The sequence below is a fragment of the Bubalus bubalis genome, chromosome 4 (assembly GCF_019923935.1).
Source record: "Bubalus bubalis isolate 160015118507 breed Murrah chromosome 4, NDDB_SH_1, whole genome shotgun sequence".
NCBI classification, from domain to species: Eukaryota; Metazoa; Chordata; class Mammalia; order Artiodactyla; family Bovidae; genus Bubalus; species Bubalus bubalis.
In genome coordinates this window covers 87,292,267-87,319,793 of record NC_059160.1, presented here as the reverse complement: position 1 = coordinate 87,319,793, position 27,527 = coordinate 87,292,267, and the positions used below count along the sequence as shown (strand labels likewise).

Here is a 27,527-nt window from a genome sequence, read left to right as displayed (position 1 = left end):
CTGATTATTCTTAGTATAATTTAATTGTTCCCGAGATAAAAGAAGCCTTAAATTGTAAATGACCATAGCCTGGTGTTAACTAACTACATAAATCTATTCTATAATTGTGCAATCCAGCACGTATTTTTTTTTTAAACCTCTGTGTAATTGTGAGAGGTTTTATCTTTTTGATTGAATTTTTGCTTGTTGCTTTTTTTGAGCTTGAGTTACTTAGAAGAAAATTCATATTATGGCCAGAGTCAGAGCAGGTATTAACTGGCCAGGTGAGAGGATTCCACCTAGTAATATTAAGAGTCACCTGAACAGGACTGAGCTTTTTTGTAAAATAATTTTTTAAGGGTGATTTAATTAGAGCCTTGGAGTGGAGAAATCCACCAAGGTAATCTAGAGGTACTAGATGCAGGTAATTGGCCACAAACCAATACTTGGGTTGGTTTTTAAAACTAGCACAGGATCACATCCATGATAGAAAAACATCTGATTTATATGCAAAAGTCTAAGAAGTTAACAAAACATTATGAGTGATCATACAAATCAGGTTCAGCATTTTGGGTAAGGTGCTTACTTTTGATGTCTTTTTTTTTTCCCTCCGTTCTGGTGCAGGTGTAGCTTGCTTTCTTTGAGCGTCATTTTAAGATAAGTTTGAGATCAGCAGTTCTCTTTATAGACCAGTCTGGTGTAGTGGCCTTTAGAAGTGAGAATTCAAGAGTCAAGTTCCCTTCAGTTTTACTGTGCATGAGCTAGTTAAGAGGACCTGATAAAAAGTTTTTTATCTAGGTAGGAGACAGCCCCTTTGGGTATATATAATTCCCTGTTTGCAGCTCATGGACATCTGATTTTTATACAGAGATTGTTGACACAAACTTTAGAAACAAAAGAGTGTTTTGTTTTTTTTCCAAATAATTTAATTAACTTTACATTAATATAGCATAATAGCAAGCAACTATCTGGGAAGTGAGTTAGTAAATACAGACCTTCATTAACAAAACTGGAATTTAACATTTATTGAAACAATCTTTTTTAAATTACCCTAATTTTTACCAAATATATTCAACAAATTAAGACTAATTTGTTGCAAAATAAGTTTGGTTTAAAATTTTAACATTTATTGAAACCTAACTTTTTAAAAATAATACATTTACCAAATATATTTAATTAAGACTAATTTGTTGCAAAATAAGTTTGGTTTAAGAAAAAAAAATTGACCTGATAATCTATATAAATATAATTGACCATATAGGCTTTCACCATATTAAAATTTTTAATGAGTTTTAAACTGAAGCTTAAAAAAAAAAAAACTCTTAGGACCAGGAAGCATACACCAATGGCTTATTACATGTTTTACCTACAGATCTAGCTGAATTCCTCCCTTTACAAGGTCCTCAAAAATACCTTGAGGTTTTTGTACCTGTTGGTGAGGTAGCTTTCCTAATTTATCCAAGAATGTTGCTGAAAACCTAAGAGTTTACAATCTTTGGAGGAACCAGATAGAGAAAAAAGATTAATGTCTTAATTTTGCTTACACAAGTATGATTACCAAATTACTATAAGTCATAATTAATTTGAGGGGAAGGTTTTCCTTACATCTGGAAAACACACATTCAACCCAGGAATTTTTTAGACAGAAACAATAAAAATTATAACCATTTTTACCAGTGTACTCTGTCCTTTTGTTAACTAACTTTTTGTTAACAGTTTATGAAGCCATCAGGTTTCTCATTAGGATTTGAAATTTCTTACCCAGTTCAGCATTATGGTCTGAAAGTTAGAAACTTATATTTATTTAAAAGTTTTTTTGTTAATCTTTTTGAAGAGGAAGCGTTTTTTTTGCAAAGGCATCAGAATAAAACCATAACTGTATATCAACAAAAGACTTAAGTCACATTTAAATTTGATTACAATACAAAGTAACTAGGTTACTGCTGTGTGCTATACAACACTTGCAGATAATAACTAGAATTATGACTGATAACATTTTACCAGGATATGTCAGCATTTTAGGAACTCCATATAAATTTTAGAATCTTTATATTAATAACATTTACCATACAATATAAATCTGAGAAGATTTATTACTCATTTGACAATACTTCCCAGGTAATTTAACATAGCAAATAAATCTAATTAGTCTAACATCTCTCATTGGGATGTTTCAGGAGCACTTTGAAGCATCCCAAAGTTAGCTAGAGGTCAAAGAGACTTCATTAGAATTTTATTTAGGAAATTTTGTCAAAGAATATTAAAAGGATTTAGAACAGTTAGTCATAGAATATCATAGGTTCCTGTAAAACAATAGTTATTTACTTAGCCAAAGTAACAATAAGAGATTTCAAAGGTATATACGGAGCTGCTGCTGCTGCTGCTGCTGCTGCTAAGTCACTTCAGTTGTGTCCAACTCTGTGCGACCCCATAGACGGCAGCCCACCAGGCCCTGCCGTCCCTGGGATTCTCCAGGCAAGAACACTGGAGTGGGTTGCCATTTCCTCCTCCAATGCCTGAAAGTGAAAAGTGAAAGTGAAGTCGCTCAGTCGTGTCTGACTCTTAGCGACCCCATGGACTGCAGCCTACCAGGCTCCTCCATCCATGGGATTTTCCAGGCAAGAGTACTGGAGTGGGTTGCCATTGCCTTCTCCCATATATGGAGCAGATAGCTTAAAAGTAAAAAATCTAAATTCTGATATTAAAAGCAGTTGAACATTTTAATAAAACTTGTACCATGCACAAATTTTTTTTTTCAGGATCCACTTTCCACAAACCTTTTTGTAACCATTACTTAATTTGCCCATCCAAAAACACTCACCTGTAACTCAGATCTATTTCCTTCTTTTAAAATAAAATGCAATTCCACTCCTCACACCTTCTTTAATGAAAACACAAATCCTACTTTACTTAAGGAACCGTGAACTGACTTTTATATTAGCATTTTGTACATTGGTGAGCATAAATACCAGTGATAGTTTAAAAAAAAAAATTGCTTTCTTACAGAGAACATCTTAGGATGGCACCAAACATATTAATAGTTGAAATATCTTCAGCTTTTCTGTAAGAGGAAGCCAGTATATAGTAATTAATGTTTTGTATCTTATTTTATTTGGGACTGACCTAGATGTTCAATAAACTTCCTTTACTTAATTTAGCACAGCCCTAGAAATTTAATTTAGCAAAATTTAGAGAGACTAAATAGATACAATCACTGCAGATGGTGACTGCAGCCATGAAATTAAAAGACGCTTACTCCTTGGAAGGAAAGTTATGACCAACCTAGATAGCATATTCAAAAGCAGAGACATTACTTTGCCAACAAAGGTCCGTCTAGTCAAGGCTATGGTTTTTCCTGTGGTCATGTATGGATGTTAGAGTTGGACTGTGAAGAAGGCTGAGCAACAAAGAATTGATGCTTTTGAACTGTGGTGTTGGAGAAGACTCTTGAGAGTCCCTTGGACCGCCAGGAGATCCAACCAGTCCATTCTGAAGGAGATCAGCCCTGGGATTTCTTTGGAAGGAATGATGCTGAAACTGAAACTCCAGTACTTTGGCCACCTTGGAAAAGACTCTGATGCTGGGAGGAATTGGGGGCAGGAGGAGAAGGGGACGACAGAGGATGAGATGTCTGGATGGCATCACTGACTCGATGGACGTGAGTCTGAGTGAACTCCGGGAGTTGGTGATGGACAGGGAGGCCTGGCGTGCTGCGATTCATGGGGTCTCGAAGAGTTGGACACGACTGAGCGACTGAACAGAACTGAACTGAAATAGATAGAAATCTTTAAAGCATAATTATTTTTTAGTAGATATTATTTAAAGCTTTTATTTTATTTACATTTTCTTTCCTTAAAAGTTTCTTTACATTGAATTTCTCTCCTTGTTAACAAAATTGCAATAGATATAATAAGATTTTATTTAACTACGCTAAACCTAGGCACAATGAAAGTATTATAATGGATTATTATATTGATGACTTTAAAACATGTTTATATTAAATTGACAAACTTTAACATTAATACCAGGTACTAATTTAATATTGGATATTTCTCAGTTTATATGAAACTGAAACTTATTTAGCTTAATTTTCTTTTTTTTGGTAAAGATTTTTTATTTTTTCTTAATATATATTTATTTTATTGAAGTATAGTTGACTTGCAATGTTTCAGGTGTATAGCAAGGTGATTTACTTATGTGTGTGTGTGTTAGTCGCTTCAGTCATGTCCAACTCTTTGCAACTCCATGAACTGTAGCCCACCAGGCTCCCCTGTCCGTGGAATTCTCCAGGGCAGAATACTGGAGTGGGTTGCCATGCCTTCTCCAAGGGGATCTTCCTGACCCAGGGATCGAACCCATGTCTCCCACATTGCAGGCAGATTCTTTACCATCTGGGCTACCCAGGAAGTCCCAATTCAATTATACATATACACATATATTATTTTTGAAATTATTTTCCATTATAGGTTATTACAAGATATTGACTATAGTTCCCTGAGCTATAAAGTAAACCTTTGTTGCTTGTTGCATATCTATTTTTTTTAATTAGAAATCTAGCATTCTATTAATACTTAGTCAAACAAGTGGGATCAAAATGTCATAAATTTTTCAGCTAGGCAAAAATTCATAGTTTTTTCTAAAATATATATTATATACATACTTTTTATTATATGTATACAAAAGCTTTTTTACTATTCTTGATAAAGGCTTGAGAAAGAACATAAAAAAAAGAAGAGATGGAGAAATTGAAAAACATGAACTAAATGAAATGGGAGCACTGAATATGAAACAGGAAAGGTGAAACAAGCTAGATAAAAGTCAAAGATCATCATATAATATAGTTGTTCTTAAACATGGTTGCTCCTTAGCGCTCTGGAGGAAAAGAAGCAATACCTGACCATTTGTATTTTTCAAAAAATTATGATATGCATATGGGTTTTAAAAAATGACTATAGGTTTTTCTATTAGATCCTAATTTTGGTGGCATAGAGGTCTATTATTTTTCTGTTGACCCATCATGATACAATGGTCTTAAGTGATTAGTAGTTACATAATCACAATAGCAAAAAATGCTTATCGGTTTTCACAATCAAGAGCCAGACAAAAAATAAAAAATAATTATGATTACAAGCCATAATGGGATAATGATTAACCTAACAATATAAAATAATTGCATACAATTTGGGGAGTCAGGCAGAGTGATGTGGTAAATAGAATTGCATAAATGCACATGTATTTGTCTCCCCACCCAGTCTATGTCTTTTGGTTGGTGCCTTTGGTAATTATCAATGGGTGTTCATTGGATGGACTGATGCATGAGGTGGCAATACTTTGGCCACCTCATGCAAAGAATTAACTCATTGGAAAAGACCCTGATGCTGAGAGGGATTGGGGGCAGGAGGAGAAGGGGACAACAGAGGATGAGATGGGTGGATGGCATCACCGACTCGATGGACATGAGTTTGGGTAAACTCCGGGAGTTGGTGATAAACAGGGAGGCCTGGTGTGCTGTGATTCATAGGGTCGCAAGAGTCAGACTCGACTGAGTGACTGAACTGAACTGATCCTATTACAGTTTTCTTAATTGTTTGGGTTTATTTTCTGTAGGTCTTTTCCATCTCTTGTGTTTCCTGTCTAGAGACGTTCCTTTAACATTTGTTGTACAGCTGATTTGGTGGTGCTGAATTCTCTTAACTTTTGCTTATCTGGAAAACTTGATTTCTCCATCAAATCTGAAGGAGAGTCTTGCTGGGTAGAGTATTCTTGGTTGTAGGTTCTTCCCTTTCATGACTTTAAATATATTGTGCCATTCCCTTCTGGCTTGTAGAGTTTCTGCTGAGACATCAGCTGATAGCCTGATGGAAGTTCCCTTATATGTTATTTGTCGTTTTTTCCTTGTTGCTTTTAATATTTTGCCTCTGTCTTTATTTTTTGTCAGTTTGATTACTATATGTCTCAGTGTGGTCCTCCCTGGGTTTTTCAGCTTGAAGTGAAGTGAAAGTTGCTCAGTCGAGTCTGACTCTTTGCGACCCCATGGACTATACAGTCCAGGGAATTCTCCAGGCCAAATACTGGAGTGGGTAGCCTTTCCCTTTTCCAAGGGATCTTCCAACCCAAGGATCAAACCCAGGTGTCTTGCATTGTAGGCAGATTCTTTACCAGCTGAGCCACAAGGGAAGCCCAATTTTTCTTGTATTTACAATTTTATATTTTTTTCAGCTACATTTTCTTGTATTTAAAATTGTTTGATTTGTAAATGCTTACTTTTTTCTAGCCAATAAATTTGAGCTCATTTACAAATTAACCTCGGCAATACTATCCAAATGTTAGGGGAAGCACACTAACTAAAACCGCCCACCTTGGCCAGGCCCCATAATAACCATTTGCATGAGTTATTTTACCACAGGAGTTCCTAGTAAGGAATATGGAACTGATAAGCCACCACCAACCAGAAGAGTTCATGAAAGGTCAAAAGGAGACACCATGTGTCTGACCACCTCCCAGAATCCTTCTTGCTGGTATCCATCTTGGCTGAGCAATGCATGTGCCACTAGGAAGGACTCTTGAGTCAGAATGATTGGCCGAAGAAAATCCAGAAACTAATTCCATTATCATCAAACCTGAGACTGTGAGCCATGAGGCAGAGCAGTTCTCCTGGGTTCCCTTACCCTACTGCTCAGCACCAGGGTGCCCTTTCCAATAAAATCTCTTCCTTTGTCAGCTCATTTGTCTCATCAGACAATTCATTTCTGGGTGTTATGTGAGAGCCCACTTCTGGGCCCTGGAAGGTGTCCCCCATCCTGCAACATAAAGACAAAGAAAGACACATACTGAGACATACATATATTCAGACAGACACAACAAGAGATCTGGCTTTATTTTTTAAACTTAATTTTGAATTAGATATCTTAATATCAAACTCACTAACTTACAAGAAAGATTTTAAAATGCTTTCCCTGTTCTGTTTTGTTTTTTTTTCAGTTTTAGGAATTAGAGATGGTCTGGATGGCACAGTGGTAAAGAATCTGCATGCCAATGCAGGGAACGCAAGAGATGTGGGTTCAATCCCTGCCCTGGAAAAGGAAATGGCAACCCACTTCAGTATTCTTCCCTGGAAAATTCCATGGACAGAGGAGGTCTGGTGGACTGCAGTCCATGGGGTTGCAAAAAGTGGGACAGGACTGAGAACACATGCACAACTCATAGACAAGATAAGTGGTCATGTTCTCCTCATTGGACTTATTCCTATAGGCATGTGTGTGTGGGTGTGTGCCCATGCTCAATGGTGTCTGACTCTTCGAGATCTTATGGACTGAAGCCCACCAGGCTTCTCTGTCCATGGGATTTCCCAGGCAAGAATACGGGAGTGGGTTGCCATTTCCTCCTCCAGGGCATCTTTCCGCCCCAGGTATCAAACCCACATGTCCTGCATTGGCAGTTGGATTCTTTATCACTTGAGCCACTTGGGAAGCCCATATTCCCTTAGTACATACATATACATATATATATATATATTTTTTCAAGCTAACTTTCTCTACTGGTTGGAATTAAACTGGTTCCAATCAGCAACTTAGCAACAGCAAATTGGTAGAGAAGGTTAGCTTGAAAAAAAAAAAAAGGAGATCAGTCCTGGGTGTTCATTGGCAGGACTGATGTTGAAGCTGAAACTCCAATATTCTGGCCACCTGATGTGAAGAGCTGACTCATTTGAAAAGACCCTGATGCTGGGAAAGATTGAGGGCAGGAGGAGAAGGGGACGACCGAGGATGAGATGGTTGGATGGCATCACTGACACAATGGACATGGGTTTGGGTGGACTCTGGGAGTTGGTGATGGACAGGGATGGCTGGCGTGCTGTGGTTCATGGGGTCGCAAAGAGTCGGACATGACTGAGTGATTGAACTGAACTGAAACTGATTGGGGGTTGGTTAACCTTTGACTAGCACTGTGCACTTATATTGGTGAAATTAAAGGTTCATCACTTTTATAGATACCCCCTTTTCTTTCTTTTAATGGTTCTGAAAAGTTGGTCAGCCAGTGTAACAAGCCTTAGTGTGTAACACAGACCAACCTAGATTGTTTTTTTTTTTTTTTTTTTTTTTGACTAGAGTAGCCAAATCCTCATCTAAGCCTTCTAAGAGGCAGACCACTGAAGGTAATGGAATTCCAGTTGAACTATTTCAAATCCTAAAAGATAATATTGTGAAAGTGCTGCACTCAATATGTCAGCAAATTTGGAAAACTCAGCAGTGGCCACAGGACTGGAAAAGGTCAGTTTTCATTCTAATCTCAAAGAAAGGCAATGCCAAAGAATGATCAAACTATCACACAATTTCACTCATCTCACACACTAGTGAAGTAATACTCAAAATTCTCCAAGCCAGGCTTCAACAATATGTGAACTGTGAACTTCCAGATGTTCAAGCTGGATTTAGAAAAGGCAGAGGAACCAGAGATCAAACTGCCAACATCTTTTGGGTCATCGAAAAAAGCAAGAGAGTTCCAGAAAAACATCTACTGCTTTATCGACTACACCAAAGCCTTTGACTGTGTGTATCACAACAAACTGTGGAAAATTCTGAAAGAGATGGGAATACCAGACCATCTGACCTGCCTCTTGAGAAATTGGTATGCAGGTTAAGAAGCAACAGTTAGAACTGGACCTGGAACAACAGACTGGTTCCAAATAGGAAAAGGAGTACATCAAGGCTGTATATCATCACCATGCTTTTTTAACTCTTAAGCAGAGTACATCATGAGAAACGCTGGGCTGGAAGAAGCACAAGCTGGAATCATGATTGCCAGGAGAAATATCAATAACTTCAGATATGCAGATGACACCACCCTTATGACAGAAAGTGAAGAAGAACTAAAGAGCCTCTTGATGAAAGTGAAAGAGGAGAGTGAAAAAGTTGGCTTAAAGCTCAACATTCAGAAAACGAAGATCACGGCATCCAGTCCCATCACTTCATGGCAAATAGATGGGGAAACAGTGGAAACAGTGTCAGACTTTATTTTTTTGGGCTCCAAAATCACTGCAGACGGTGATTGCAGCCATGAAATTAAAAGACGCTTACTCCTTGGAAGGAAAGTTATGACCAACCTAGGCAGCATACTAAAAAGCAGAGACATTACTTTCCCAACAAAGGTCCATCTAGACAAGGGCATGGTTTTTCCAGTAGTCATGTATGGATGTGAGAGTTGGACTATAAAGAAAGCTGAACACTGAAGAATTGATGTTTTTGAACTGTGTTGTTGGGAGAAGACTCTTGACTTCAAGAGTGCAAGGAGATCCAACCAGTCCATCCTAAAGGAGATCAGTCCTGGGTGTTCATTGGAAGGACTGATGTTGAAGCTGAAACTCCAATACTTTGGCCATATGATGTGAAGAACTGACTCATTTGAAAGGACCCTGATGCTGGGAAAGACTGAAAGCGGTAGGAGAAGGGACGACAGAGGATGAGATGGTTGGATGGCATCATCGACTCAATGGACATGAGTTTGAGTGGACTCCGGGAGTTGGTGATGGACAGGGAGGCCTGGCGTGCTGCAGTCCATGGGGTTGCAAAGAGTCGGACACAACCAAGCGACTGAGCTGAACTGAAGAGGCAGACTTAAGCAAAGGATCATTTTGGCAGTTAGAGAATGACTTAGGTGTCAAGTCAGAATATGGCTTCAAAGTTTTTGTTTTGTTTTAATCCTCCTTTCCTGGGGACAGGGGAGCAGCAGGAGGTAGAAGAGTTGGAAGAGATAAAAAAGAGAGAGACAGCATCTGGCCAAGCAATTCAGGTTGAAGAAAATATGAGACAGAGAGACAGAATCAATGACAGACTGTTAGCAGCCTTTTTTTGTTCTACGGTTTTAAGAGAAGCCTCTAGATACCAATCAAAGTAAGCATTTCATTCAGTCTGTTTGACCTTATGGCCAGCTTTTCTAACTGTGTGCCCGTAAATATTAATTTTGGAATATCAAAAGAACTCCAATTTGGTCATTTTTTGTTAGGATCTCTTTTTGTATAATTTCCCCAAGTAAGTAAGTACTTGCAAGTATAAGTTTTGTACATACATATCCCTGGCTGAGGTTTTAGTTAAGAGGCTGGCTTTCTGATGTCCCTTGTAAAAGCATCAGATCAGCCTGTTAAGTAACCATTCAGCACCGACAAGTTAAGTCTCCTACAGCTAAGCAAACCCTGGTATCTTTCAACCAGCCCCCACCAGTATATTTTAATGGAGTGGGTATTCCTTGGCCAAGCCCCACCAAGCATCTTTCCCCTGGATGGGGGGTGGGGGTGGTATTCTCCTAGTATCTTTCAACCAGCACCCGCTCAAAGCGTCTTTCATTTCCAACTGGTCATGTATTCCTCAGTATGTTTCAACTGAGCCCCACCTAGTGTCTACACACTGAGTGGGTATGCCCCAGTATCTTTCAACTGGGCCCCCTGCAGTACCTGTCAGCTGAGAGAGGGCAGGTTATCTGCTCCACTACCAAATAAAACTCAGGATCATCAACCAATATGGGAGATCTGAGAACCAGGAGATACTTACCCAATTTGTCTGGACTGTCCAAGGAGGCAGATGGGCAGATGGTGCCAAGGCTCTAGTTCCTCAAAGAGTTCAGGTGAAGGGAAGTCCATGCTGGGTCCCTTCGTCAGTTGCCATAACTGTTGACTTAAAGGAAATTGCAATATGAGAATTGCGAGTTAAGCTTTATTTGTGGCAAAATGAGGACTACAACCTGGGGGAGCAGTTTCTCAGGGCTATCTGAGATGCTGTCTCCTGGACTGCAGTCCTCATTTTGCCCCAGATAAAACTTAACTTGCAACTCTCACGTTGTGCATTTTTTTTAAAGTTGACATTCCCTTTCCATGCTGCTATGGCTGGGCTCCAGGACTACAATGGCAGGTTATATTTTGCTCTAATCACAGTTGATTATCCAGCACTTACTGTGACCAGACCTGGTGCTAAGCACTTTTCATTGAAGAGGATCAGAAAATGCCAGTTTGGTATAAGGATGACTTTGAGCTGAAAGCAACTGAGAGGCAGCAGATATGGAAAGACTACTCTGCTCTCCCTTGTCTGCCTAAAAGCAGGGCACCAGTTGCCCTTTATGAAGGTGTCCTCCCCCACCAAGAAGGGAAGAGTGACTCTAATCTCTGGAGATGGAGAGCAACATCGAGGTTAGTCTGCATAGACAGACCTTATTAAAACACCCCTTATCTTCCATTAGTTCCCCCATATATCTCTAGTTACTTCCCCACAGTTTATCATCCCCTGAAGCTCAAATTTCCTTTCCTTTGTTAAAATGGGTGTATAAGACCCCAAGTCTAACCAATTCTTTGAGTTTCACTTCTCATCTGTGAGCTCATATAACTACTAATAAAATTATCTTTTCTCCTTTTAATCTACTTTTCATTAATTTAATATTGCACAGCCCCAGGCAGTAAACCTAAGAGAGTAAAGGAAAAGGTTTTCCTTTCTGACAAAATACATCATCACGTCTTTGAATCCTCATCCCTCTCAGTAAAGAAGGTTCTATTATCCCAGCATGAAAAGTGAAAGTGAAAAGTGTTAGTAGCGTCTGACTCTTTGTGACCCCATGGACTGTAGTCTGCTAGACTCCTCTGCCCATGGAATTCTCCAGGCAAGAATACAGGAGTGGGTTGCTATTCCTTTCTCCAGGGGATATTCCTGACATAGGGATCGAACCCAGATCTCCTGCATTGCAAGCAGACTCCTTACCATCTGACCATCTGAGCCACCAAGGAAGCCCCGGCATACTGATACAGAAACTGACCTAAGAAATGTTAAGGAACTGATCCAAGATCAATAGCTAATAGGTAGCAGGTCCAGAATTAAAAGACTCAGGCCTATATGACTACACAGCCTGTTCATCTAACAATTATGCTATAATCCCAGCATGATGGAAAGATAGTGCCAGTAGACACAGATTAGGGTGCCAGGAACCCTGTAACCTAATTCTGTCCTGCCACTATCAACAATAAAGTTAATCATGTAAATATTTGTGCTGTTTTCTGTTCTGTTATTGTTCATTCGCTCAGTCGTGTCCAACTCTTTGTGACCCCATGGACTGTAGCACGCCAGGCTTCCCTGTCCTTCACCATCTCCCGGAGCTTGCTCAAACTCATGTCCATTGAGTCGGTGATGCCATCCAACCATTTCATTATCTGTCGTCCCCTTCTTCTCCCGCCTTCAATCTTTCCCAGCATCAGGGTCTTTTCTAGTGAGTCAGTTCTTCGCATCAGGTGGCCAAAGTATTGGAGTTTCAGCTTCAGCATTAGTCCTTCCAACTTAGTCCTTCCAGCATTAGTCAATCCAATGTTCAGGATTGATTTCCTTTAGGATGGACTGTTTTGATCTCCTTGCAGTCCAAGTGACTCTCAAGAGTCTTCTCCAACACCACAGTTTAAAAGCATCAATTCTTCAGCACTCAGCCCTCTTTATGGTCCAACTCTCACATCCATACATGACTACATTGTATGAGATTAAGTATGGCTTTGGATTATGGGCTGAATTTTGTTTCCTCCAAAATTCTCATGCTGAAGTCTTAACTCTGAATACCTTAGAACGTGATTTTATTTGGAGATAAGATCTTTAAAGAGGTAATTAAATTGAAAGAAAATAATTGGGTGAGTCCTAATCTAATCTGACTGGCATCCCTTTAAGAAGATGAAATAAGGACACATATTTACATAGAAGGAAGACCATGTGAAGACGACTATCTATACACCGAGTGGGGAGGCCTTAGAAGAAATTACTCCTATTATACCTTGATCTCAGGCTTATAGCCTCCAGAAGTGTGGGAAAAAAGTTTCTATTGTTTAAACCAGTCCATCTGTTGTACTTTGTTATGGCAGCCTTACTAAATGAGCACAATCATATAATCTATCTGCCTTATCAACACACACTTTTAAAATTCCTGTTATGTCCTAGGCACTATTCTAATTTCTTTTATCTATCTTGAAATGGCAATGCTTACTACCTTATAGTAGTGAGCCCACAAGCCAAACCACAGATATTTAAATTCTGCGGTTACAAGAAAATGAAACAGGAGTCCTTTCAGTTCTGTTAAATGCAAAACAAACACCTATGCACACCAGGTGTGGACTGCAAGGGCTGCATTTGACATGAACCAAGGTGGTCAATTGCTTTAATTTGAAAGAGGAAAAGTAAGCAGCAGATCTCCTGCTGATGGCCTTATTTTGAGCAGGTGAATACTCTTTTCTTAGTGGGTAACTCAGCTGCCTCAGACTTAACTAAACTGCCATGACCAACTTACTATTTGCGTGTATGCTAAGTCGTTTCAGTTGTGTGTGACTCTTTGCGGCCCTATGGACTGTAGCCCTCCAGGCTCCTCTGTTCATGGGTTTCTCTAGGCAAGAATCGGAGAAGGCAGTGGCAACCCACTCCAGTACTCTTGCCTGGAAAATCCCATGGACAGAGAAGCCTGATAGGCTGCAGTCCATGGGGTAGCGAAGAGTTGGACATGACTGAGCGACTTCACTTTCACTTTTCACTTTCATGCATTGGAGAAGGAAATGGCAACCCACTCCAGTACTCTTGCCTGGAAAATCCCATGGACAGAGAAGCCTGATAGGCTGCAGTCCATGGGGTAGCGAAGAGTTGGACATGACTGAGCGACTTCACTTTCACTTTTCACTTTCATGCATTGGAGAAGGAAATGGCAACCCACTCCAGTATTCTTGCCTGGAGAAGCCCAGGGATGGGGGAGCCTGGTTGGCTGCCGTCTCTGGGGTCTCACAGAGTTGGACATGACTGAAGTGACTTAGCAGCAGCAGCAGGCAAGAATACTGGAGTGGGTTGCCATGCCCTCCTCCAGGGGATCTTCCTGACCCAGAGACCAAATTCACATCTCTTACATCCGTTGCAATGGCAGGTGGGTTTTTACCAGTAGGGCCACCTGAGAAGCCCCCAACTTACTATTTACCCAATCTCAGAGCACTAAGCCACTGAGGGAGGCCGCATGGAGAGCCATCTCTGATACAGACGATGAGAAGAGGGTCAACTGAACTCCCCAGCTTATGTGGAGAAGGTTCAGGAGAATGTTGTGGGGGAGGAGAGGGGTGAGCTGAGGTGGGGAGAAAAGATGGAGAGAGACACATTAGCTATGGCAGGACAGAAATGTAAAGAAATGGTAGAGACATTTTAGAAAGGTTTTTGGTGTGTGATGTGACAGACTAGAGATCTCTTCAAGAAAATTAGAGATACCAAAGGAATACTTCATGCAAAGATGGGCACAATAAAGAACAGAAATGTTATGGACCTGACAGAAGCAGAAGATATTAAGAAGAGGTGGCACAAACACACAGAACTGTACAAAAAAGATCTTGATGACCCAGATAACCATGATGGTGTGATCACTCACCTAGAGCCAGATATCCTGGAATGTGAAGTCAAGTGGGCCTTAGGAAGCATCACTATGAACAAAGCTAGTGGAGGTGATGGAATTCCAGTTGAGCTATTTCAAATCCTGAAAGATGATGCTGTGAAAGTGCTGCACTCAAAATGTCAGCAAATTTGGAAAACTCAGCACCAGCCACAGGACTGGAAAAGATCAGTTTTCATTCCAATCCCAAAGAAAGGCAATGCCAAAGAATGTTCAAACTACTGCTCAATTGCACTCATCTCACACACTAGCAAAGTAATGCTCAAAATTGTCCAAGCCAGGCTTCAATAAAATGTGAGCCATGAACTTCTAGATGTTCAAGCTGGATTTAGAAAAGGCAGAGGAACCAGAGATTAAATTGCCAACATCTGCTGGATCATCGAAAAAGCAAGAGAGTTCAGAAAAATATCTACTTCGGCTTTAATGACTACACAAAATGGCTGTCTGAGGAGGCCTTACAAATAGCTGAGAAAAGAAGAGAAGTGAAAAGCAAAGGAGATAAGGAAATATATAACCATTTGACTGCAGAGTTCCAAAGAATAGCAAGGAGAGATAAGAAAGCCTTCTTCAGCAATCAGTGCAAAGGAATAGAGGAAAACAATAGAATGGGAAAGACTAGAGATGTCTTCAAGAAAATCAGAGATACCAGGGAACATTTCATGCAAAGATGGGCTCGATAAAGGACAGAAATGGTATGGACCTAACAGAAGCAGAAGATATTAAGAAGAGGTGGCAAGAATACACAGAAGAACTGTACAAAAAAAGATCTTCATGACCCAGATAACCACAATGGTGTGATCATTCATCTAGAGCCAGATATCCTGGAATGTGAAGTCAAGTGGGCCTTAGGAAACATCACTATGAACAAGCTAGTGGAGATGATGGAATTCCAGTTGAGTTATTTCAAATCCTAAAAGATGATGCTGTGAAAGTGCTGCACTCAATATGCCAGCAAATTTGGAAAACTCAGCAGTGGCCACAGGACTGGAAAAGGTCAGTTTTCATTCCAATCCCAAGGAAAGGCAATGCCAAAGAATGCTCAAACTACCGCACAATTGCACTCATCTCACACGCTAGTAAAGTAATGCTCAAAATTCTCCAAGCCAGGCTTCAGCAATACGTGAACGGTGAACTTCCAGATGTTCAAGTTGGTTTTAGAAAAGGCAGAGGAACCAGAGATCAAATTGCCAACATCCGTTGGATCATCAAAAAAGCAAGAGAGTTCCAGAAAAACATCTATTTCTGCTTTATTGACTATGCCAAAGCCTTTGACTGTGTGGATCACAATAAACTGTGGAAAATTCTGAAAGAGATGGGAATACCAGAGCACCTGATCTGCCTCTTGAGAAACCTGTATGCAGGTCAGGAAGCAAGAGTTAGATCCCAACATGGAACAACAGACTGGTTCCAAACAGAAAAAGGAGTTCGTCAAGGCTGTATATTGTCACCCTGCTTATTTAACTTATATGCAGAGTACATCATGAGAAACACTGGGCTGGAAGAAGCACAAGCTGGAATCAAGATTGCCAGGAGAAATATCAATAACCTCAGATATGTAGGTGACACCATCCTTACGGCAAAAAGTGAAGAAGAACTAAAGAGCCTCTTGATGAAAGTGAAAGAGGAGAGTGAAAAAGCTGGCTTAAAGCTCAACATTCAGAAAACGAAGATCATGGCATCTGGTCCCATCACCTCATGGGAAATAGATGGGGAAACAGTGGAAACAGTGTCAGACTTTATTCTTTTGAGCTCCAAAATCACTGCAGATGGTGACTGCAGCCAGGAAATTAAAAGACACTTGCTCCTTGGAAAAAACTACGACCAAGATAGCATATTCAAAAGCAGAGACATTACTTTGCCAATAAAGGTCCGTCTAGTCAAGGCTATGGTTTTTCCAGTAGTCATGTATGGATGTGAGAGTTGGACTATAAGGAAAGCTGAGCACCGAAGAATTGATGTTTTTGAACTGTGGTGTTGGAGAAGATTCTTGAGAGTTTCTTAGACTGCAAGGAGATCCAACCTGTCCATCCTAAAGGAGATCAGTCCTGAATATTCACTGGAAGGACTCATGCTGAAAAGCTAAAACTCCAATACTTTGGCCACCTGATGCGAAGAGCTGACTCTTTTGAAAAGACCCTGATTCTGGGAAAGATTGAAGGCAGGAGGAGAAGGGGACAACCGAGGATCAGATGGTTGGATGGCATCACCGACTCAATGGACATGAGTTTGAGTGGACTCTGGGAGTTAGTGATGGACAGGGAGGCCGTGCTGCTGCCCATGGGGTCGCAAAGAGTCGGACATGACTGAGTGACTGAACTGAACTGTGATATACAGATTCCTCTTTAATCTGTGTACAAAAACATTAATAAAGCTCTTCCTTTTTGAAGGCTGCACTGGCTATCAGCCTGTTGACTCTGGATCCATTCCCTGCCTGTGCTCTCTCTGACTGTCTTGAGCTATGACTCCCAGGCGCTCTTGACCACCAACTCTATGTTAGGTTTGCCAGTGAGAGGCACTGGTGGAGATTGGAGTTGGGAGGAAAGGAGAAGTTAAGGTATTTCTCTGTATTGGGAGGCATGCCTGGCAGCAGCTGCAACTCCTGTATATTAATAACTCCTGCTTTTGCCCTAACAGAGCCCTGATGATACCAGGCGTTCCTGAGTGGTCCCAGCTCCTGGGCTCAGGTAACACCACCTTTTCTATTTGTTCTTCTAGACCAAAGAGTGGGTAGTGTCTTCCCAGTTGCTAATTTGGAAGCTGCCTCATCTACTTAGGTTAATCTTTCAACTCCTCTAACACTTTTATAACTAATTCCCTCTGTTTAATGCCCTCTGTTTAATAACCCTGGTGTGGATTTTGTTTCCTGGCAGACCCTGACTGATACAGAGGACAGACATCTTTTCTCTTGGTTTCTATAATGAGCATTTCTCTAAACACAGGCTTTGTCTCTCGTTGCCCCTTTACTTATTCCATTCCTGGGACTCTGGAGTGAGTACTCTGCTCATAATTTTGGAAGAGTCACTGGGCCCGTTGGATCAGCTCTGCTTCTTCCTTTTCGGAGTGAGTCTTCCAAGAGAACACAATGTCTCTCTGTATTGAAAATCTTGCCTGTGCAGGCCTGCTCTGGTCCAGCAAGTGTCTGCCTATGGGCAAGTCTGTCTAATTTCAGCCCATTTGACTGCCTGACCTAAAGCCTTGTTTTCTAGCCTGGTCTCTACAAGTAACAAAGGTGACTCCATTTGTCTTAACTTTGTTTTATTTCCTCAACTTGGTCAGCATGGGAAAGAGGATTACTGTTTACTGAAGCTTCTTCTGAGACCCTAACATTATTCATCAATTGTTTTGGAACTGAGTTTATAGTTGTTTTTTTTTTTTCTTTAAGATGCTACAAGACCAGGGCAAGGCCTAGAGACATAGGCACCTGGGCTTAGATGATTGGCCAAAGTTCCCCTCCTCAGTAATTTTTCTGAGACTCTCCAGTTGGACTCACATGTGTTCCTGAATCAGCCCTACTTCGTGCCCACTTCCTGACTTTGCAGTCCCTCACCTGACAGGTCTATAGCGATGCCATTGAGCTAGAATATTGTTCCTAATGCCATGTTGATGTGTCTGTCCATGAAGTTGGAATCCCACCATATGTTGTTGCTGTTACAAGCGGAGTCCTGCTGTATTTGGGTGTCAGTAAAGCTGACATCTAGTGTAGGCTTCTCCTGCTTTCTAGAATCACCAGTACACTGAACTCCCAATTCTAGAGTCCTGCCTCTCTTATGCCATGTTCTCCTGTAGGGGTCCCTGTCGTTCTCCCTGTAACCTAGCTGCTTTGGAACCACCAGCACACTTTGAATACCTACACATATGCACACACACCCTGAATCCCATACGGCATGCTTTGTTCAAGTCTTTCCTCATAGGCTTCTCAGCTGCCATGTATATCAAGAGTGCAAATACATGAACCAGGGATTATAATCTCCAAAATTCACTCTCCAGAACGATCTGAGTCTCAGCCATGACCTTGTGTTTGTGTATGTTTTAAAACTTGAGCCCCAGGAGAAATGTCCTGCCTTCTGGATACTCCTTGGGCTCTTTGTCCATTCCCCGTTTTATTTGATAAATTTACATGTATAGTGGAAAAAATTTGAGTTCTTGGAATAAAGTCAGAAACGAATAACCCACAAAAAGAGCATATTTCTTTACAGTTCTATTTAAGTCCCATTGACCCTTATAGGTCAATATGTAGCTAAACTGAGGACCAGATTAGTTAAGGAATCCTTGTGTACCACCGGTGGTAATGTAAATTGGTACAACCACTATGGATAACAGTATAGAGAATCCTCAAACAATTAAAAATAGAGCTACCATATTATCCACCAATTCCCTCCTGGATATTTATCTGAAGAAATGAAAACAGTAATTTGAAAAGATAAATGCACCCCTATGTTCATTGTAGCATTATTTACAAGAGCCAAGATATAAGAGCAAGGTAAGTGTCAATCAATAGATAAATATATACAATGGAATATTACTCAGCTATACAAAGAATGAAGTACTGCAGTTTGCAGCAGTGTGGACAAATTTAGCAAGTATTATGTCAAGTGAAATAAGTCAGACTGAGAAAGACAAATACTGTCTGATTTCACTTATACCTGCAATCTGAAAACAAAACAAATGAAAAAACATAAAACATAAACAGAGTTTCTGATACAGAGAACAAACTGTTGGTCTCCTGAGGGGAGGGAGGTTGGGAGGAGAAAAAAATATGTGAGGGAGATTAAGAGGTACAATTTCCCAGTTGCAAAGTGGATGAATTACTAGTATGGAATGCACAGTGTGGAGAATATAGTAATATCTGGGTAATATCTTTGTATAGTGACATATCATAACTAGACTTACTGTAGTGATCATGTTGAAATATAGAGTAGTATCAAATCACAATATAGTGTTCACTTCAGTGCAGTCGCTCAGTCGTGTCTGATTCTTTGTGACCCCATGAATTGCAGCACGCCAGGCCTCCCTGTCCATCACCAACTCCCAGAGTTCACTCAAACTCAGGTCCATCGAGTCGGTGATGCCATCCAGCCATCTCATCCTCTGTCATCCCCTTCTCCTCCTGCCCCCAATCCCTCCCAGCATCAGAGTCTTTTCCAATGAGTCAACTCCTCACATGAGGTGGCCAAAGTATTGGAGTTTCAGCTTCAGCATCAGTCCTTCCAATGAATACCCAGGACTGATCTCCTTTAGGATGGACTGGTTGGATCTCCTTGCAGTCCAAGGGACTCTCAAGAGTCTTCTCCAACACCACAGTTCAAAAACATCAATTCTTCGGTGCTCAGCTTTCTTCAAGTCCAACTCTCACATCCATACATGACTACTGGAAAAACCATAGCCTTGACTAGATGGACCTTTGTTGGCAAAGTACATGACCCCTGGAAAAACCATAGCCTTGACTAGATGGACCTTTGTGGGCAAAGTAATGTCTCTGCTTTTGAATATGCTATCTTGGTTGGTTATAACTTTCCTTCCAAGGAGTAAGCATCATTTAATATCATGGCTGCAATCACCATCTGCAGTGATTTTGGAGCTCAAAAGAATAAAGTCTGACACTGTTTCCACTGTTTCCCCATCTATTTTCCATGAAGTGATGGGACCAGATGCCATGATCTTCATTTTCTGAATGTTGAGCTTTAAGCCAACTTTTGCACTCTCCTCTTTCACTTTCATCAAGAGGCTTTTGAGTTCCTCTTCACTTTCTGCCATAAGGGTGAGGTCATCTGCATATCTGAAGTTATTGATATTTCTCCTGGCAATCTTGATTCCAGCTTGTGCTTCTTCCAGCCCGGCGTTTCTCATGATGTATTCTGCATATAAGTTAAATAAGCAGGGTGACAATATACAGCCTTGATGTACTCCTTTTCCTATTTGGAACCAGTCTGTTGTTCCATGTCCAGTTCTAACTCTTGCTTCCTGGCCTGCATTTAGGTTTCTCAAGAGGCAGGTCAGGTGGTCTGGTATTCCCATCTCTTTCAGAATTTTCCACAGTTTATTGTGATCCACACAGTCAAAGGCTTTGGCATAGTCAATAAAGCAGAAATAGATGTTTCTCTGGAACTCTCTTGCTTTTTCCATGATCCAGCGGATGTTGACAATTTGATCTCTGGTTCTTCTGGCTTTTCTAAAACCAGCTTGAACATCTGGAAGTTCACCGTTCATGTATTGCTGAAGCCTGGCTTGGAGAATTTTGAGCATTACTTTACCAGCGTGTGAAACGAGTGCAATTGTGGAGTAATTTGAGCATTCTTTGGCATTGCTTTTCTTTGGGACTGGAATGAAAACTGACCTTTTCCAGTGTAACAAGAACTAACACAGAGTTGTAGGTCATCTATACCTCAAAACAAAAACAAACAAACCCATATAAAAGGAGATCAGATTTGTGGTCATCAGAGGTAGTGGGTAGGAGGAAGAGGGAAGGGGAATTGAATGAAAGCAGTCAAAAGGTATAAACCTCCATTAAAAGCCAAATAAATACTAGGGATGTAATGTACAACATGATAAATATAATTAAAACTGCTGTGTATTATATATGAAGGTACTGAGAGAGTCAATTCTTAGGTAGATTGATAAGAAATCTGGGGTCCCTGAGGAGGAAAAAGGGGTCTGGGGCTCTCAAGGAGGAGAAAAGGACAAACCTTTTTTTTTCCTCTAAGTCCTGAGCTAATGATTACACAACAAAACAACTCATCTTGCTGAAGGATATGTTTTTCCTTAAACTCTGTACCGATGATTATGTAACAGCATGTATCCTGCTTCAGGACATGCTTCTCCTTCTTAAGACCCTTCTGACTAACCCTGTCATGGCTCAGGCGGTAAAGCTTCTGCCTATAATGCGGGAAACCCAGGTTTGATCCCTGGGTCGGGAAGATCCCCTGGAGAAGGAAATGGCAATCCACTCCAGTATTCCTGCCTGGAGAATTCCGTGGATTGAGGAACCTGTTAGGCTACAGTCCACGGGGTCGCAAAGAGTCGGACACAACTGAGCGACTTCACTTCATTTCACTTCATGGGCGTGGGTCTGGTAAGACCTTTACAACCTTGAGACGGTCTTTAGATTTACTGCAATCCTGCTGCTAAGTCGCTTCAGTCGTGTCCGACTCTGTGATCCCATAGACGGCAGCCCACCAGGCTCCCCCGTCCCTGGGATTCTCCAGGCAAGGACACTGGAGTGGGTTGCCATTTCCTCCTCCAATGCATGAAAGTGGAAAGTGAAAGTGAAGTCGCTCAGTCGTGTCCGACTCTTAGCGACCCCATGGACTGTAGCCTGCCAGGCTCCTCCGTCCATGGGATTTTCCAGGCAAAAGAGTACTGGAGTGGGGTGCCATTGCCTTCTCCTTTTACTGCAATAACCAATTGAAAAAGTATATAAGTGAAGTGAGCTCGCTCAGTCGTGTCTGACTCTTTGCGACCCCATGGACTGTAGCCCATCAGGCTCCTCCATCCATGGGATTCTCCAGGCAAGAATACTGGAGTGGGATGCCATTTTCTTCTCCAGGAGAAATTCCTGACCCAGGGATCAAACCCGGGTCTCCCGCACTGCAGGCAAGTGCTTTACCCTCTGAGCCACCGGGGGAGCACATAGTATATAGCTATAGAAATAGTATATGATGCTGCTGCTGCTGCTAAGTCGCTTCAGTTGTGTCCAACTCTGTGTGACCCCATAGACAGCAGCCAACCAGGCTCCCCCGTCTCCGGGATTCTCCAGGCAAGAACACTGGAGTGGGTTGCCATTTCCTTCTCCAATGCATGAAAGTGAAAAGTGAAAGAGAAGTTGCTCAGTCGTGTCCGACTCTTAGCGACCCCATGGACTGAAGCCTGCCAGGCTCCTCTGTCCATGGGATTTTCCAGGCAAGAGTACTGGAGTGGGGTGCCATTGCCTTCTCCGAGAAATAGTATATAGAAAAAATATATAGCCCTCTAGCTAAGACTAGCAAGGGGGGCACTCTCCGTCCCCCTTCTGATGTCTATGTCAGAAACTTTCTCTGTCCCTTTTTCACTGTAATAAAACTCTGCTACTGCTACTTTTATTTCACTGTAATAAAAGCTCTTGAGTGATCAAGCCTGGTTCCTGGTACAGAAGCTAAATCTTCTTTGGAGATCAGAAGTCCAACACTGTAAGTTATCAGTAGTAAGTAAATCCTAAGAGTTCTCATCAAAATGAAAAAACTTTTTTCTATTTCTTTAATTTTATGTCGGTATGAGATAATGGATGTTCACTAACTTATTGTGAGAATCATTTCATGATATATGTAAATCAAATCATTATGCAGTATACCTTATACACTGCTCTATGTCAATTTCATCTCAATAAAACTGGAAGGAAAATATGCACAAAATGCCAAAAAACAGAAAATCCTCCCAAAACAAAACCTTAACCACAAAATAACTATCACACTAAAAAGAAAAAGAAGATTTTACTAACATGAGATATCTAGTTAACGTTTAAATTTCTCCAAATTTAATTTTTATAGGTATTTGATCAAATTAGGATCCAAATATGATGCATTACATTGCAATTAGTTTGTATGAATCTTTTAATGTATAGTTTCCTTGTCTCTTTTTCTCTTTCTTTCTCATTTTTCTCAACTAACATGTGAAGGAAATTAAGTCTTGTATGTTCAGTTCCCCACAGTCTGGATTTTGCTGATTGTGACCCCACTGTGTCATGTAACATATTCCTTAGGTCTTCTGTTTTCAAAATGATTTGATTCAACAATCCTGAAGAGACTTTATTTTTCTAGCAAAGAACACTTCTTAAGAGGTAATAAGCTGTACTTCTATTAGGAAGAGCCTGTACATCCCTTTTTGAGAAGTTTCATTCTTTGATGATCATGGCTAAGATTATTCCCTTGAGGGTATCAAAATAATATTATATCACTCATTCAGCTTCCCAGGTGGCACAGTGGCAAAGAATCTGCCTGCCAGTGCAGGATGCACAAGAGATGTGGGTTCAATCCCTGAGTCTGGAAGATCTCCAAGAATTAGAAATGGCAACCCACTCCAGTATCCTTGCCTGGAAAATCACATGGACAGTGGAGCCTGGTGGGCTACATTCCATAGGGTTGTAAAGAGTTGGACACGACTGACCATAGCACAGATCACTCACTTATTTATTAGTTGAAGTTCTCCTGAAATGAGAGATTTCCCCTCATCTATTACTATCCTAAAGTACAGTTTATACATCCAAAGGTAGGATAAGTGCTTGATTCTTCATTTGCCATTAAAAAAAATAGAGGCCTGGTTCTCTAGCACTGTCCAGAGGTTACCAGGGAGGGTGTCTGTTGTGGTTGTTTTATTTGATAGGTTGTTTCTGAGCATAGACTCTTAAGCCCAATTCTCTGGGATCAAGATCCCAGTTTAGTTGTGTGACTCTAAGCTAGGCATGTACCCTCACTTTCCTCATTTGTATATTGGAAATTTGAGGGTGTTTTCCTTTGTCACAGGGTTGTTCTGAGGATTAAATAAGAATCTACATAGCACTCGGAAAAATGCTTGTCAGCTCAAATATAAGTATTCCTGATCATTCAGTTCAGTTCAGTTCAGTCGATCAGTCATGTCCGACTCTTTGCAACCCCATGAATCACAGCACGGCAGGCCTCCCTGTCCATCACCAACTCCCGGAGTTCACTCAGACTCATGTCCATCAAGTCAGTGATGTCATCCAGCCATCTCATCCTCTGTCGTCCCCTTCTCCTCCCGCCTCCAATCCCTCCCAGCATCAGAGTCTTTTCCAATGAGTCAACTCTTTGCATGAGGTGGCCAAAGTACTGGAGTTTCAGCTTTAGCATAAGTCCTTCCAAAGAAATCCCAGGGCTGATCTCCTTCAGAATGGACTGGTTGGATCTCCTTGCAGTCCAAGGGACTCTTCAAGAGTCTTCTCCAACACCACAGTTCAAAAGCATCAATTCTTGATCATTAGTGCTGATCATTAGTGCTGTTCTTATTATATTTAAATAGGCTCGAGTGGATTCTAGGCAATGGTATTTTGTAAAAGGTCCCCAAGTGAAGCCAAATTGGGAAACCACAAGATGGTGAAGTTTAAAGAGATAACGTTTACAAAGCAGAGAAGATGACTATATTTGTTTTGGGGTGTTTTTAGAGTTAAGATTAGGCTTAGGGTTAGAGTTCTGTTTCTAATTTTATTTTTTTTATTTTTTTGTTTCTAATTTTAAAAGACAGGCTAGGAATTGATGCCCTGCTCCCTTCCTCACTAACAGTGTGAGGTTTGACAAGCAAACTAGCATCTCCAAACCTCCAAGTTTTCATGGGAAATAAGATTAATGATAGTGCAGGGCTCATGGAATGGCTGTGAGGATCAGTGATCCCGCACAAGGCCTGGTTTGTAGGAAGTGTTAGCGGTGATGTCTGAAAACTTCACCAGAGACTACTGTCTGTGCCCAGCTGACACTCCTCTCCCTGCCTAGCTGTGTCTCTCCATAGAACTAGTTTTTCTGCCTTTTCACCATTTCTTTATTCAAATAAAAAAAAGCAAGCATTAAAACTTTGACCAAAATAGATTCCACACAAATAGTTGTACTGGAAACTATTACATGCTCAGGGCAATGAAGAGCTATATAAACTTATACTCCAGTAATTCATAGTAGAACATTTTAATTTAAATGATAGTTTGAAAGAGAGAATCTTCAGGGCTTCCCCGGTGGCTCAGTGGTAAAGAATCTGCCTGCCAATGCAGAAGACACAGATTTGATCCCTGATCCGGGAAGGTCCCACATGTTGCAGAGCAACTAAGCCCTTGCACAACTATTGAGCCTATTGAACCAAGAGCTGCAACCACTGAGCTCACACACCCCAGAGCCTCTGCTCTGCAACAAGAGAAGCCACCACAATAAGCCTGAATATCGCAATAGAGAGTAGCCTCAACTCGCCGCAACTAGCGAAAAAGCCTGAGCAGCAATGAAGACCCAGCACAGCCAAAAATAAAATAAGTAAATAAAATTATTTTTTTAAAACAGAGAATCTTCAAATTGGCTAAACACATAAATAAAGGCCCTTTGAACACAAGTCCAGATGGATTTTCTGTTATCTTATTTATACTTCCTGACTTATCAGATCTTTCTTCCTTCTGCCTGTTGTATAGCTTTATTTGTTTTGGTTATCTACACACTATAAACTTGGCATTTCATTTGAGATGCTGTATGCTTTAAAAGAAGGTATTTTGTTTTCCCAATATCCTAACTTGTCATCCATAAAGACAACAGACAAGACAGTCTTTAAGACACAGATGTTAAGGGATGAATTATTGATCAAATCATAAACAAGTTAGAAGATGAAATACATTTGCTAAATCAGTTTTATTTTAATCTTTTCCAAACTTTTCATCCTCCAACCCTAGAGATGTATCAGTAATAGAGAAAAATGCCATATACATAGGTGGAATCAACAAAAATAAACAGAGGGCATATTTTTTAAGGCAGAGGTTTCTAATACGGAGATCTCTTTTACGGCTTTCCATCCCCATGGGTCCTGTGCTTTGAAATAAGCAAACACACCAAACTGCACTTATCAATATTTAATTTATCTTCCCATTTTTTATTAATCAAAGTCATCTATAACTGCCAACCAGAACATCCAATTGGTATGAGACAACTTGGATTACTATACTGAATTGCTATAATTCTAGCAAAAAGCAAGAAAATATTTGAATGGAAAACATCTTTAATATGAAAACAGACATCGTGTTTTCTCCCCCAGCACGAAGAATGGAGATAGGAATCTTGATATTCAGGGTCCTTTAATCTTTGGTTCCAAACTCTGATAGGCAGCTGCTGCTGCTGCTAAGTCGCTTCAGTCGTTTCCAACTCCGTGCGACCCCATAGATGGCAGCCCACCAGGCTCCCCTGACCCTGGGATTCTCCAGGCAAGAACACTGGAGTGAGTTGCCCTTTCCTTCTCCGATGCATGAAAGTGAAAAGTGAAAGTGAAGTCGCTCAGTCGTGCTGATAGGCAGAATGGCCCCCAAAATGTCCCTATCCTATTCCCCAGAACTTGCGAATGTTAGATTTAGTGGCAAAAGGGAATGAAAGCTGCAGATGGAATTATGGTTACCACTCAGCTGATTTTGAGATGGGGAGATTATACTGGATTTTCCAGGTGGGCCCAATGTAATCACAAGGGTCCTTAATTAAATGTGGAAGTGGGAGGCAGAAGAGTCAGTGTTAGAGTGCTGTGATGTGTTATGAGGTGAGAGACTCAATCGGCTTTGAGTCTTGAAGATACATGGGGCCAGGAGCCAAGGAATGTGAGCAGCTTCTGGTTAGAAAAGGCAAGAAACTGCGAAGACTTCCCTAGTGGTCCAGTGGCTAAGACTTCAAGCTCCCAATGCAGGAGGCCCAGGTGTGATCCCTGGTCAGGGAACTAGACCCACATGCCGCAACTGAGTTCGCAAGCTACAACTAAAAGCTCTTGCATGCTGCAACAAAGATTGAAGATCCTGCGGCCTCACGTAAGACCCAGCAGAGCCAAATACATTTTTTTTAAAAGGCAAGAAACTGGATTTTCCTTTAGCACCTCCAGAGAGGAACGCGGTCTTGCTGACACCTTAACTTTGCCCAGTGAGACGAATTTCAGGCTTCTTGCCTCTGGAATCGTAAGAGAATACATTTATATTACTTTAAACTACCAGTTTGAGGCAATTTGTCACAGTAGCCAAGAAAACTGCTACCTAATCTCTTTCTTCAAATTATTGACCTCTACTCCCCTTATGAGTCCTGTGTTCTGGACAAAGGGACCTCATCAGCGGTGCCTGGGCGTGCTTTCTCATCCACTCTGGATTCTTTTTCATGCTCTCCCTCATAAAGCTGTCGCTCCACTTCATTGCAGCAGAGGCAAATCCTGTCCCTCTTTCGGGATGCGTTTCAGATGCCTGCCCTGCTGCAAGCGCCCTTGCTACTGCCTCTGCCAGTTGCCGCGATCTCTCCTTCCTTTGCGATCCTGCCGTGCTGTAGTTGTGTCTCCCTGTCCTGGCACTGGCTGCACTTTTTCCTGAAATAAACTTATTCATTCCCATACTGTATCTTCTCTACCAGATTTTAAGTTCTTTGATGACAGGGCTAGTG

The 27,527-nt window shown here is 41.0% G+C and overlaps 1 protein-coding gene across 6 annotated transcripts in view; it reads right to left on the bottom strand.

Annotated features, from left to right (window-relative positions):
* Nucleotides 1-27,527, bottom strand: part of PCED1B (PC-esterase domain containing 1B) — a 259,218-nt gene that overhangs the window by 70,271 nt on the left and 161,420 nt on the right. For 3 of the 6 annotated variants that reach the window (XR_006550570.2, XR_006640960.1, XR_006550576.2), the window contains 2 exons: nucleotides 10,524-10,646; nucleotides 6,120-6,779 (listed from right to left, as the gene is read on the bottom strand). The gene's annotated coding sequence lies outside the window, so the exon portion shown is untranslated. Of the gene's footprint in view, nucleotides 1-3,681; nucleotides 3,748-6,119; nucleotides 6,780-10,523; nucleotides 10,647-27,527 lie in introns of those variants that run through there. The other 3 variants (XR_006550572.2, XR_006550571.2, XR_006550574.2) reach the window with 2 other exon arrangements.